Here is a 13585-nt window from a genome sequence, read left to right as displayed (position 1 = left end):
ATCTCCAGAGCCCTCTAGGAGGTGGGGTAGCCAACAGCAAGGCCCCTGCTGTCCTGGATCATGTCCTACAGGGAGACTGAATCACAAACCTGGGGAAGCAGCAGGGGGAAGCTGGAGGACGATGAGAAAACATGCGACAGCACCATGTGGGGTGGGCATAGAGATACGTGGGTGTGGTGGTCAGGGATGTCCTCCCTGAGCAGACACCATTTGAACTGAGACATGGAATGATGTGTTCCTATTCGGGGGAGGGCATCCTGGCAGAGGAAACAGCTGATGCAAAGGCCCTGGGGTCAGTGGAAGGGGTTTGGCTTGTTTGGGGAAGAGCAAGAAAATGAACACAACTAGAATGTGGGCCCAGGGGAAGGTGGCCCAGATGAGATCAGAGATGATGGCTCCGAGGCCCCCAGCAGGATGGGAGACAGGGCCAGACCATGAGGATTCTCACAGGCTGTGGAAGTGACTCAGAAGCCTCACATGCACTGTGTGGACAGAACGGAGCCATGTTAACTCCCCACTGGATGGGTGGGGGGCATCGTCAGCACAGGGTCGCCGGGCCTGGGGAGCTCTCTGATCTGGAGGGGGAAAGGACCTCAGGAAATGGATGGCCAATTAACACAATCATGAGTCCAGCTCTGATGACTCTGAAGGCGGCAGACTGGGGCTGCAGGGAGCCCAGGCTGCGTCCCCCGCCTGTCAGAGGCCACTGCCGAGCCTCTCTTGCTCACAGGCACTGGGAGTGTCTGGGGGTAAGTGGAGGGAGGGAGGGCAGTCACTGCAGGGTCTGATGCTGTTGGGCCTCCGGCGCCTTAGGGCAGACACAAGATGATTCCTGCAGCACCGGGAAGCGTCCCAGTTCTCAACATCCCTGCCCCTACCCCTGTGCTGATGCCAGTCATCTCCTCAACGGTGCAGGTTGAATCACTGACTATTTTTTCAAAATCGTTCTGTCCCTTTTATTTATTTATTCTTTTTTTTTAAAGATTTTATTTATTTATTTGACAGAGAGAGACACAGCGAGAGAAGGAACACGGCAGAAGGAGAGAGAGAGGGAGAAGCAGGCTCCCCGCAGAGCAGGGAGCCCGATGCAGGGCCCGATCCCAGGACCCTGGGACCATGATCCAAGCCAAAGACGGATGCTTAACGACTGAGCCACCCAGGAGCCCCTATTTCTTCTTTTTCTTTTTTTTTTGAAGATTTTATTTATTTATTTGTCATTGGCAGAGAGAGAGAGCACGAGCAGGGGGAGGGGGCAGAGGTAGAAGCAGGGTTCCCTCTGAGCAGGGATCCCAATGGGGGACTCGATCCCAGGACCCTGGGATCAGGACCTGGGCAGACCCTGAACTGACGGAGCCACCCAGGCGCCCCTTTATTTACTTATTCTTGATCACAAATAATACTTGTTGCATAAAATCTAAAAAGTAGAAATAGAAAATAGAATAAAACCAAAGAAGACCAAATCCCCAAATCCTAAGGATTTCCCCTGCAGGGAAGTCAGCAGCATCTGGGCACTGAGGACCATCTCTGGGAAACACGGACAGCTGCCCCCCGAGGCTGGTGCCAGTTGAAGGGAGCGGGTGGGGGGCGGAGGCAGCGGTATGACCAGCATTGGGTGCACTCTGAGCCCTGGGACCTTCCCTTGATGAATGGGAGGAGCAAAGGCTCCTGGCCGGTCCGTGCAAGGGGGATGGGCGCGGTCTCTGGACTTACGCAGAGCTAGTGCAAAACAGGTGAGCTTTGGAGTCTGATGACCCTGGATTGGAATCCTGGCTTCACCATCTACTGGCTGTCTGCCCTTGGATCTGTCCCTTCTCGTGAGTCTGTTGTCCCGTCCGTGAGATGGGGATGCGGCACAAGCTGAGGTCTTCTTTGCAGGGTGCCTGGCCCAGGTGAGCACTGGAGGACGTGGGGCTGGTTGTGTCTCTGTCTCTCCTCTTGAACGTCCCTCTCTCATAAGCTATTGCTTCTTCTTCAAGCACAAGGGCACTATGACTCCCACACTACTGTCCTGGGGGCTTCGGAACTGTGCAGGGAGCAGGCAGCAGCAGGAGACCTGGGCAGCGAAGAGAGGAGAGAGAGGAAGAGAAGGCCATGCAGAAAGAGAGCACGGGGGAGGTCAGCTAGAAGGTGGGAGGGGTGATGACCGGGTGGGTCCAGTGGACCCCTCCTTGGTTTCCACCCCAGAGTCTCATCTCTCCCAGCCTCGATCTTAGAACTCGAGATTATCAGGAAGAGAACAGAGCTATATTTGCTCATTCTTTCTGGACACAAATTTCCACTGAGCATCTGCTAGGCCAGTTCCTGGTCCGGGCCCTGGAGGTTGCCAAGGTGAGGTCAGGGCCTTCCCATGTCACAGACCAAGGCACTGTGCTCCTGTTGGCATCCCGGGGTCATCATCAGCAACACTGTGGCCAGCTCAGCCCCGAAAGCATCCACCGTCTTCCGCTCTCGTGCGGCCCACGCTTGGCCACCCTGACCTGCAGCGTGTCCAGCATGTGCATCTCTCAGCTGTCATGGGGAGCATGCGGGAAAGGGTCAGGGCCAGGGCCTGGGGGTCAGGCCTCTCTTCACCTCCAGTCTGTTGCCTCTTCTGGGCAGGATGCTGGATCTTTGGCCTCCTGTCCCTGCTTCCCTCCCTCTTTCCTCTTTCCCTCTGGGTCAGCTCTCGGCTGACTCTCTCGGATCTCTCCCCATTTCTGCTCATAGGCGTCCTGCCCAGCGACATTCTTTCCTGTTCAAGTGCATCTCGGCATCTGCTTCTTGGGGGGCTTCAGACAAGTACAGGGGCATTCAGCAGTTATATCTGAGCCCCCAAAGAGCTGACAAAGGAAAATGAGGGCATCTAAGGGGGCTCAGAGCCAGACAGGAAGGAAAGGGTTATACCCCAGGAGAGAGCGTGCCCCTGTCCTAGCCGTCTCTGGATCGATCTGGATGGGACGGATTACACAGCATGGAATGGACTGGATGTTTCTGTCTCCCCCTAATTCCATGTTGAAGCCCTAAGCAGCCCCTGCCAAGTGTGATGGTAGTGGGAGGTGGGACCTTTGGGAAGTAATCAGATTTAGACGAGCCCAGGAGGGCGAGGCCCCACAATGGGGTGTTAGACACCTCGTGAAGAGACGAAGGGACCAGAGTCACTCTCTCCCTGACATGTGAGGACACGACTGCTGGGGACAGAGCCCTCCAGGAGCTGAATCTGCGGGCATCCTGATCACGGACTTCCAGCCTCCCCAGCTGTGAGAGTAAATGTCTGTGGCTTAAGTGCCCCAGTCTGGGGAATTTTGCACCAGCCTGAGTTGACTAAAACATAGCCGTACCAAGAATTTTTTTTTTAATTAAAAAAAATCAGTGGCTTATTTCTGGCTCAGGTGAGTCAACCTCTGCTCACTGAGGTCCCTCTGAGACCCCGGCCAACAGACCTTCTCCCCTGCCGGGGGCCTCCAAGATCCCCAACGGGGATGGGATTCCGACAGACCTTGCCGTGGTCCCAAAAGCTTCTGCCCAGATGTGCCCCCACATCATTTCTGAACATGTTTTGTTGACCGAGGCATGCCACATGGCCAAGCCTGGGGGTTCAGGCCAACCTCATGCCCAGAAAAGATTTTGCCCAAGAATCCTGACCCCAGACCAGTTGTTCACTCACACACGCAAAAGGAAGGCGTCTGAGAGCGCTTCCTGAGTCTGTGTTCATCCCTCATGGAAGGAAAAGACTCAAAGAAGACTGGAACCCAAAAGAAAGTGAGAAAGCGCAGAGCCCACAAAATGAAGAAACAGGAAAAGGGAAAGACACGGTGGTGATCAGTGGACCTTGATATGTGGGTACGTTAGATCACCGTGAATAAGGGTAGACCTGTCTTGGACTGTGTCGTCCAAGTGCTTAATAAGGGTTCCTGGAATAGAAGGTCCCTACTGGGAGCAAAAACCCTAACGGCAGTCTATTTATAAAAGTCCCAGCTCAGCAACCTCTGCAAGTTATGGGCGGGGGAAAGAATAAACTTTCCGAATATCTCATCTTTGACGGGGACAGGAGAGGAGGAAAATAAAAGAATTCTAGAAGTGTCATCTTATTGGACCGAGGACAAGTAATTAGGGGGAAAATAGAACATCTTATTGTGTGAAATAGCTGTCATCTTATATTTAGCTACTGGTAGAGAAATCTGAGTCTGGTTGTACAAACAGGGAAGAGAAGGTGGCCGCCGGGGCAAGGGAAGGGGTCTCAGTGTCTGCTCAGGCCACCATCACAAGATACCACAGACAGGGGGGTGTGAACAACAGACAATTCTGGAGGCTGGAAGTTCATGATCAAGGGGCTGGTGAGGTAGCGCTCACACGTACTTGGGTTTTGTCTCTTGGCTTGCAGATGGCCGCCATCTTGCTGTGTGCTCATGGACCTCTTCTTTGCGCAGGTGCTGAGGGGAGGAGAGGGAGAGAAAGAGCTCCGTGTCTCTTCTTAGCAGGAAACTAATCCTGTCTGATCTGGGCCCCACCCTTAAGGCTTCAGTTAAACTTAGTTATGCTCTCAGGGGCCCCCTCTCCAAATGCAGCCACAGTAAGTAGTTGGGCTTCTACGCAGGAGTTTCGAGGGGGCACAAAAGTTCAGTGCAGAACAGAATAGGAGGGCATAGGTGGGGACTTGCAAATTAATAAGGGGAAAAACGGGAGGAACAGGAGCTTGACCAAACCATCAAAAATGAGAACCGGTGTCGCAGAAGAAATAACCAACAACAGACTACCGTAAAACGACATTAAGTACAAGAGTTATTGTCTTGACTGGAAAGGACTGAAGGCTCCCAGTAAGAGAAAGGCACTGTCACACAGGCGCAACGAAGGAACAGAAAGAAGGAACAAGTCAGTTACGCATTGTTTATTAGACATACGCCTGACACGAAAGCATACGTTAACTGGTTTCAATGCATTGTTGGGAAGATATTTGCAAGGATAAAGCAAATTAAAATAAAGTAGGACTGGCAGACGTTAATCTCAAAAAAGTTAAAAATAGTTACGTGTGATACAGTAGAATATTATACATAATGTGATATACATAGCCATGGGCCTATATCAGAAAAAAAGGCATAAAGCTGAGTATACATAGCAAAGCCCATTAGGAACAGGCTCATGGAGTGAGAGACACTGGCACATCTCTATTAGAAATGGACAGAAGTGTTGGAAATTAAGGAGAAGTCTAACGTATTGCACGGCCCCTGATTGGATCCTAGTCTGAACAAATTAGATTTTAAAAAGTCATTTGAGGAACAATTAGGGAAATTTGAGTGTAGATGGAATTTTAGAAGGTCAGAGAACATCACTATAATTTTCTCATGTGCAGTAATGGTGCCATGATTATGTGGAGAAGCCTCGGTCTTTATTAAGGAGGCAAATTCAGCTATCTAGGGGTGAAATGCCATGAAACCCATACTTTAAACACCCCAGTGCAAATATGGCAAATAAAACGAACATGGTAGGATGCACAGTTATTGAATAGTGATGGGTATATAGCATATATCTGTCTCTCTGTTTTCCTGTACACGTGGAATTTAAAAATGACAAACTAATGACACCAGATAAATGCAAATATATATAATATAGAATTATATATGTATAATATTGCATAATTATATAATTATTATATACTCTATAATTAATATATGCTGTGTTAAAATTATGTATAATGTTAATGTGATATAAATCATATATATGGACATATGTTCTCAAATAGTGAATGCATTTTCATACATTGCCAAAGGCCACTAATAAAAATCAGTATGTATTTAAAAAAAAAACAGTATATAATAGGCCACCAAGAAAATTTTACCCAATTCAAGAACACAAGAACAGTTTTTCACCTCATGCCCTGGTTATATCCAATACAAGTAGAAGTAAGTGATAAAAAGGGACTGGAAAACACTTTACTTGCAGTTTTAAAATGTTCCTATAGAACTCTTGGATCAAAGAGAAAATTGAAGGAAAAATCACACACTATCTGGAAAGCAAAGACAAAGACACTTCACACTAAAGCAGACGAGCGGCAGAAACCACGCTTAGACACACACAGCCCGAGATGTCTTCACTAGAACCGAAAGTCTGAATACAGTAACATGTTTAGAAATCAGGAAAAGAAACAACAAAATAAACAACAAAGAGGCAATTCATAAGGATAAGAACCGAAATTGATGAAATAGGAAACATTTTTAAATAGTGGAAAGAATATGTAAATGCAAAAGCTTGTTCTTTGAAATAGCTAATGAAATTTTTCTGAAAGCACTCGTGAGTCCAATTACGGAGAATAAAGAGAGAAAGTGAAGTTAGGCCAGATTAGGAATGAGCAGGCAGACATACCAGTATGACTATAGATACAGGGGGGATAAAAAATAATTATGAGAGAATATTTTATGCAACTCTGTGATAACAAATTGAAAACCTTCGGGAAATGGGTGATTTCCTGGTAAAAGTAAATTACTAAAATCAGTCCAAGAAAAAAATGGGAAATTCTAATAGACCAATTACCATATAAGAGATTAGAAGGTGATTGGCGTTCTATCAGTAAAAACACACCACAAGCAGATGGGCTCACAGCTGAGTGTTATCTAATTTCTGAAGAACTAATAATTTCAATGAGTTTAAACTATTTCAGGCCATATAAAAAGATAGAAGGGAAAATCCCTTATCCATTCCATGCATCTAGAATAACTTCAAATCAAATAATACAAAATAAGGGGAACTAGAGGCCAATGGCCTTTTAAGAGTACAGGTAAAAATTTCTAAATAAAACACTAGCAGATAGAATCTAGCGATTAGTAGGAAGTAGAGTATGTTAACCTTCAGGTTTCTTTTGGAAATAAGATGTGTGGTTGAGGACCCTTAGCACCAGTGACACGTTGTAGGCATCTGGTTGCCCTCTTCTCCGAGCACCTCTTGGTGTGACAGAGTAAAATAAATAGGACTGGACAAAACTAAAAGAAGTAAGACATTGTTAGCAGATGCCAAGATTTTATATGGAAATTTATGGGGCTTATTTCCAAAACAGACTCTAAAGAGTAGTGTTGTTTCACCATAAAATCAGTTCCTTTCTGATTTGAAATCCACGGAGGGGGAAAGTCTAAGGGAATTTTCTTGTGTTTCATTGAGCACCGGTGCACAAGAGACTGTATGACTGAGTGTGTGATATGTCTAATATTGTTGAATGCTCCTAGCGGTGCTGTGGGGAGGGGATTGACGGACATGGAAGCCTGGACGGCTGCAGTGACTTGCAGAGCACTCGGAGGGCATCTGGACCGAACTCCTGCTGGACTGACTGTTAAGCCCAAGGTTTCAGTGGCATACATGGAAGTCACATGTGGTTGTCCCCCCAGTGACTTTCTGGTTCGTGGAGGAGTCCTTTTCCCCAGTCCTTTTCTCCAAAGCCGGGGGCAGCAGAGCAAACACTGGATTAGGCACCAGGAGGCCTGGGTTGTATTTAAGGCGTGGCCACCAGCTTGGTGGTGGGCTGAGTCTTGACTTTGAAGACCTTCGCCCTTCTGCACCTCTGTGCAGGGCCCGCTGTTGGTCGCTGTCCACAGTGCTGAAGGCACTCCCGTCCTGGGGCTCCGGCTTCACCCGTTTTCAGGGAGCTGGCCTGGGCGGTTGCCAGGAACATACCGCGATTAATCAGCAGGTTTGAAATGGGAAACGAAATTCTAAAGGTGGAAGAAGGGAAGAATTCTTTATTGGTTTGCTGAATCAGTGCCAAAGGATCTTCCTTTTTTTTAACCGAAAGCCATGTCTTTGACAATTCTCGTCACGCAGGCCTGAATTGAACATCTCAATTTTTGGAGAGAGGCATATAATTAAGTGTCCACTGCCCAGGTGAAGAAATGGAACATACCTGATTCCCAACCCCCCCTGTTTGCCCCTCTCAAACCTCATCCTTCTTCTTTATCCAGAAAGAATCTATGCTAAATTTTGTGTCAATTATTCACTTGTCTTTTTTTTTTTTAATAATTTCTGTATGTTTCCTCAATAAATACAGGGTTTTACTTGCTTCGGGGACGTCGTGTAATTAGAATAAGAATGCACGTGTTCTTCGGTTGCTTTCTTCCTTCCATCAACACGTTTCTGTAGTGTGTCTACGCTGCTGCGTACTCACCATTGCACATATCCTGCCGTCCAAATAGGCCACAACATACTGACACATTCCACTCTTAATGTGGCATATGGACCTATGTCCCTCTTTCTTATTACGAACAAATCCGCTATAAACATTCTGGCACATGGCTCATGTTGAACAAGCCACTGAACATTCATTAATATGGGCACCTGCTAGTGGCATCATTGGGTCACCTGGTATGACCAGTCCAGTTTTACTGGGGGTGGTAGAGACTTCTGGTGCTCACTCTATCCCATTCTGCCCTCCTCCCTAGGGGAGACGTGCCCCAGTTGCCATCAGGTGGGGCCGTATAACTTGTTCTTCTCAATGGGTTGTGAGCATAAGTGACTTATATTACGTCCCGGTTGAATAATGTCATTACAGTGTCAGACCCTCCTCATAGTTCTCCCAGTTTGTGACTTGTCTTTCCGCGCTTTATGAACAAAAGTTCTTAATGTTAATATAGTAACATCTATCACTTTTATGGCTTGTACTGTTCGTGTCTTATTTAGGATATCCATCTCTACCCTAACATCATAAAGATATCTATAATGTCTTCTAAATGTTTTATCCCTTGCCTTTCACATTTAGGTCTTAACCTACAACAGATTCTTGTATATGGTTTGTAGTAGGGTCTGATGTCTCTCGCTGTGCTACTCAGTTCTCCCAGCACAATTAAAGGAAAAGTCTGTCTCTTTCTACTGGTATGTGGTAGCAACATTTCACACATCATGTGTCCATATGTGCATAGGTCTGTTTCTGGGCTTTCCGTTCATCTATTTTTCTTTTCTGCAGTCTCTACTTATTTTGTATCATAATCCATTTTGCCTTATTCTTCACAAGTATGTGGGCTATTACTGGACCTTTGCATTTCTAAATAAATTTCAAAATCAACTTTCTAAGTTTAACCAAAAAAGTTGTGAAGATTTTTATTGGGTTCATGTTGGTTCTATAAATCAATTTAATGAGAATTTATATCTTTATGAGCCAGAGGGTTCCACATTTATTTAGATTTTCTAGTAAATTTTTTTTCTCCCTAATGGTCTCACACATAAAAGAAAAGATTTACTCTTTTTATTTTTATCTCTTTTCTTTTTATCTTTTTATTATTTTTTATTATTTTCCTGTTGCTCCTGTAGCAAGTTACTACAAACGTAGTGCTTTAAACAATACAAATGTATTATCTTATAATCTGGAGGTCAGAATTCACAACTGAGTCTCAATGGACAAAAAGCAAGCTGTTGGAGGACTGTGTTCTTTGTGAAGGCTCTAGGGCAGGATCTGTTTCCTTGCTTCTAAGACGGAGGTATCTCTTGGCTCATGGCTCCTTCCTCCATCTTCAACGCCGGGAACATCAGGCTGATTTCTTCTCAAGACGCCAGCTCTCTGGTTGTCTTTCGTGTCCCTCTTCCCCTCTTAAGGATCCTTCTGAATACATTGGGCCCACCTGGATATTTCAGGATAATCTCCCTATTTTCAAGTTGTGTGATTAGAGACTTTAATTTGATCTGTACCCATGACTCCTCTTTGTCATATAACCCAACATATTCACATAATTCTGGGAACTAGGACATGGACATCTATGGAATGCCACTATCTTGCCTGCCACAGATTCTTTATATATTGTAGTTCTACCAATGGTAAATTTTATCACTTCATTTTCTAGCTGTTTGTTGCTATGGTACAAAAATGCTGTGGATTTTTCTACACTGACTTCGTATCTGACATCTTCGCTAAGCATTTATTAATATCCTTTAGGACTTTTTGTGTGATCCATGATACAATGTACCGATGGTGGCAGTTTTGTTTCCTTTCTAGCCTTTATGCCCTTTAATTCTTTCTTTTCTTCACATTTCTGTGCTGACATGGACCACTTATACAGTGTTGAACAGAAGTGGCAATAATGAGCATCCTTGTTTTGTTTCTGACCACAGAGTGCTTAGGATACTTCAACATTAGGAGTAAGGCTTGCTGTATGTATAGCTTTTTTAGATATCCTTTTATCAGGTTAGGGAAACTCTCTTCTAGACCTAAATTGCTAAGAGGTTTTGGAAGGGCTTGGGGTTGTTTTTTTCGAAAGTCATGAAAGAATGTTGATGTTTATCAAAGATTTTTCCCACATCTATACAAATGATAGCCTGATTTTCCTTCTTTCATTTAATGTGGTGAATTCATAATATCTTTACCAATGCAAAACCAACCTTGCATTCTCTGAGTAGATGCAACTTGGTCATGATATGCTTATCTTCTTCATATTATCACTAATCTGCTTGCTAACATTTAGATTTGAATTTTTGCATCTGCGTTGATGTGTGATTTAGGCTGAAATTTTCTTTTCTCATGCTGTCTTTGTCAGATTTGGGTATCAAGGTTATACAAGCCTCATAAAAAATATATGAGTGTTTTTCCTCTTTCCCCACATTCAGAAATATTTTGTGTATCTTTGGAATGTTTTGTTCCTTGAACTAGAATTTATTGGTAAAAACCATCTGGGCCTGGATTTTCATTTTGAGACAGTTTTTTTAGCTACGAATTTGCTTTCTTAATGGCTTTAGGATTATTCAGCCTAATTATTATGATCATAAATTTCAATTCTTATTACATTTCTCTACAAAATGTATATTTCATTTATGTTTTCAAGTTCATTGGTATGAAGTTTTTCATAATTTCCTTTTGTAATATCCTATTATTGTCTGCAGTATCTGATGTCCCCTCTTATTTGTAAGGTGGTTATTTGTGCCTTTTTTTTTTATTAATCTAGCCAGGGATTTCTCAATTTTATTAGCCTTTTCAAGAAACAACATTTGGGAGGCACCTGGGTGGCTCAGTGGGTTAAGGTCTCTGCCTTTGGCTCAGGTCATTATCCCGGGGTCCTGGGATTGAATCCCACATTGGGCTCTCTGCTCAGCGGGGAGCCTGCTTCCCTTCCTCTCTCTCTACCTGCCTCTCTGCCTACTTGTGATCTCTCTCTGTCAAATAAATAAATAAAATCTTAAAAAAAAACAACATTTGGCTTTTTGTTATTATGTGTTTCTTCTTTTATTAATTTATGATCTTATCTTTTTTATAGTGTTTTATCTTCTTTGATCTCTTCTACCATCATTTTCAGCTCCTAGGAATGGTGCTTAGTTCATTAAGTTTTACACTTCCCTCTTTTGAATACAAGCACTTAAGTTTATAAAACATCCCTAGTTTATCTGTATCACAGAACTTTTGGTATATACTTTCATTATTGTTCAACTTAATATTTCTTACTTTTCTGTGTAATTCCTTCTTTCAGCTCTGAGATAACTGTAAGTATCCTAATTTCCAAATACATGGACTTTTATGATCATCTTTTGGTAATTGATTTCTAAGTATATTGGGTTCAGAGAATGTCTTAATGCGATAACAGTCCTTCAACTATATACTGGGCCATAAAGCAAATTTTGACACGCTTGATAAAAAATGTTTCTCTGTATCTATTGAGTGAAGTGTTCTACATAAATCTATTAAATAAAATCTATTGACCGAATTTTTCAAATTTTCTACATTTAACACTTCTTGTTTTCAGTTACGACAGATGTATTACTTCTTGTAGTTCTATCACAGTTTGCTTTGTGTATCTGAGGCTCTGTTATTCGTTGCATTTAGAGTTATAGCTTCCTCGTGAGTTATCACTTTTATCATCATGATGTCATTGTCTTTATCTCTAGAAGTAATTTATTTTTGGCTTTAAATTTTCTTTTATTGGTATTTTTCTAGTACATCTTTTCCTTTTCCTTTTTGTGTAGTCTTTTATCTGGGGTATAGTTGGACTTTATTTCTGTAACTTACTTTACAATCACTTCTGTTACTTAACTGCTGTGTGTCTCATTTTTCCCAACTATAATATGAGGATACCGTTATTGTTGTGGTTTTGTTGTGCCACTTTCATTTATTTCTGGGGCCCTTTTTCTTTCCCTTTTTGCCTCCTTTTGGACTGAATAGTTGTGCTTTCCAAATTCCTTTTAGAGTGTCCTGCTTAGAAATTGCTCATAGTATTTCTCGTTTTCCCAATGGTTACCCCAGAATTGAAATTTCTGTGTTTAAAACACCAAAGCTTCAATCTAGGTTAAGCAGTATATTTACCCTCATCCTAAACCCTTGAAATTGAAGTTCAAACACCTTAGAACACTCTGATTGTGATCATCCCCTTACCAACATTTATGTCTTATTTGGAGGTATATGTTAATTCTATTATGATTGAACTCCGCACCCGTGATTATTATTCACACAGTAGGTGCTTACTTAGATACACTCATGTTTGTGCCACTTCATCTATTGTTTATTTATGACGTCTCTGACTTCGTTCTGGTGTCAATTTCTGCTTAGACTTCATTCTTCAGAACTCCCTTTAATGAGGTTTTGGTGCTGGAAAGCCCTATTTTTTTTAATATGAAAATATTATTTCACCCATTGAAACGTATTTGTGCTACTTAGCACATTCTCAGATATTATTCCACTGACTTCTGAACTTTGATTTTGCTGATGAGAAGTCAGCTATCAGGCAAATTGTTTCTTTTTTTTTTTTTTTAAGGTAATTTGTCTTGTCTTTTTGGCTCCTGTTAAATTATCCCTTTGCATCTGGTCTTTGAAATTGTATTATGATGTCCCTATTGTGTATTTTAAATGTTATGCTACTTGGATTTTGTTGAGATTCTTAAATATGTGGAATGTTTGTCTTTCTCATTTTGAGAAGTTCTCAGTCATTATCTCTTTGAAAACTGCCTTTTCTGTACTCTCTTTACTGCCTTCTCCGGAAACTCTGATTAGATATATGTGAGAGCTTCTCTCTCTGTTTTCTTAGGTCTCTGTGTTTTCTTCGGTCTCTTTCATGCTTTCTGGTCCTCGTGGCTGCATGTTTGTTTTTTTTTAAGATTTTATTTATTTATTTGACAGAGATCACAAGTAGGCAGAGAGGCAGGCAGAGAGAGAGGAGGAAGCAGGCTCCCCGCGGAGCAGGGAGCCCAATGCGGGGCTCGATCCCAGGACCCTGGGATCATGACCTGAGCTGAAGGCAGAGGCTTTAACCCACTGAGCCACCCAGGTGCCCCTTTTATGATGCTCTTGATCTTTATTCATTTTAATCTTCTTTTTTACTTTTCATAACATATTAAACATACTTATTTTATAGTCTCTGAGTGATAAAACCAATCGTTGATTTCTTTCATCGAGCCTAAGTTTTATTTCTTCTGGCTCTCACACCTGATGCAACGATTCCTTTCGTACATGATAACTTTAACGCTGACTTATTCTTTTTCCTTGTAGGAACCCTTGGGAATTTGTGGGACAAACATGAATTCCTTCAGAAAGGATGTGTTTACTTGTGTAAGGTGCCGGCTATGGGGTAGCAGGGGTGCTAGATATGTAGGACAACTTTCAAACTTTGCAATGACTTGAGGTTTGAGGAAGGCATTTAGGGAATGAGACTTGGAACTGCCG

This window comes from Lontra canadensis, unplaced genomic scaffold, assembly GCF_010015895.1.
Source record: "Lontra canadensis isolate GAN:19392208 unplaced genomic scaffold, GSC_riverotter_1.0 scaffold49, whole genome shotgun sequence".
In the NCBI taxonomy this organism is placed as follows: Eukaryota; Metazoa; Chordata; class Mammalia; order Carnivora; family Mustelidae; genus Lontra; species Lontra canadensis.
Note: the sequence above shows the minus strand (reverse complement) of the source record.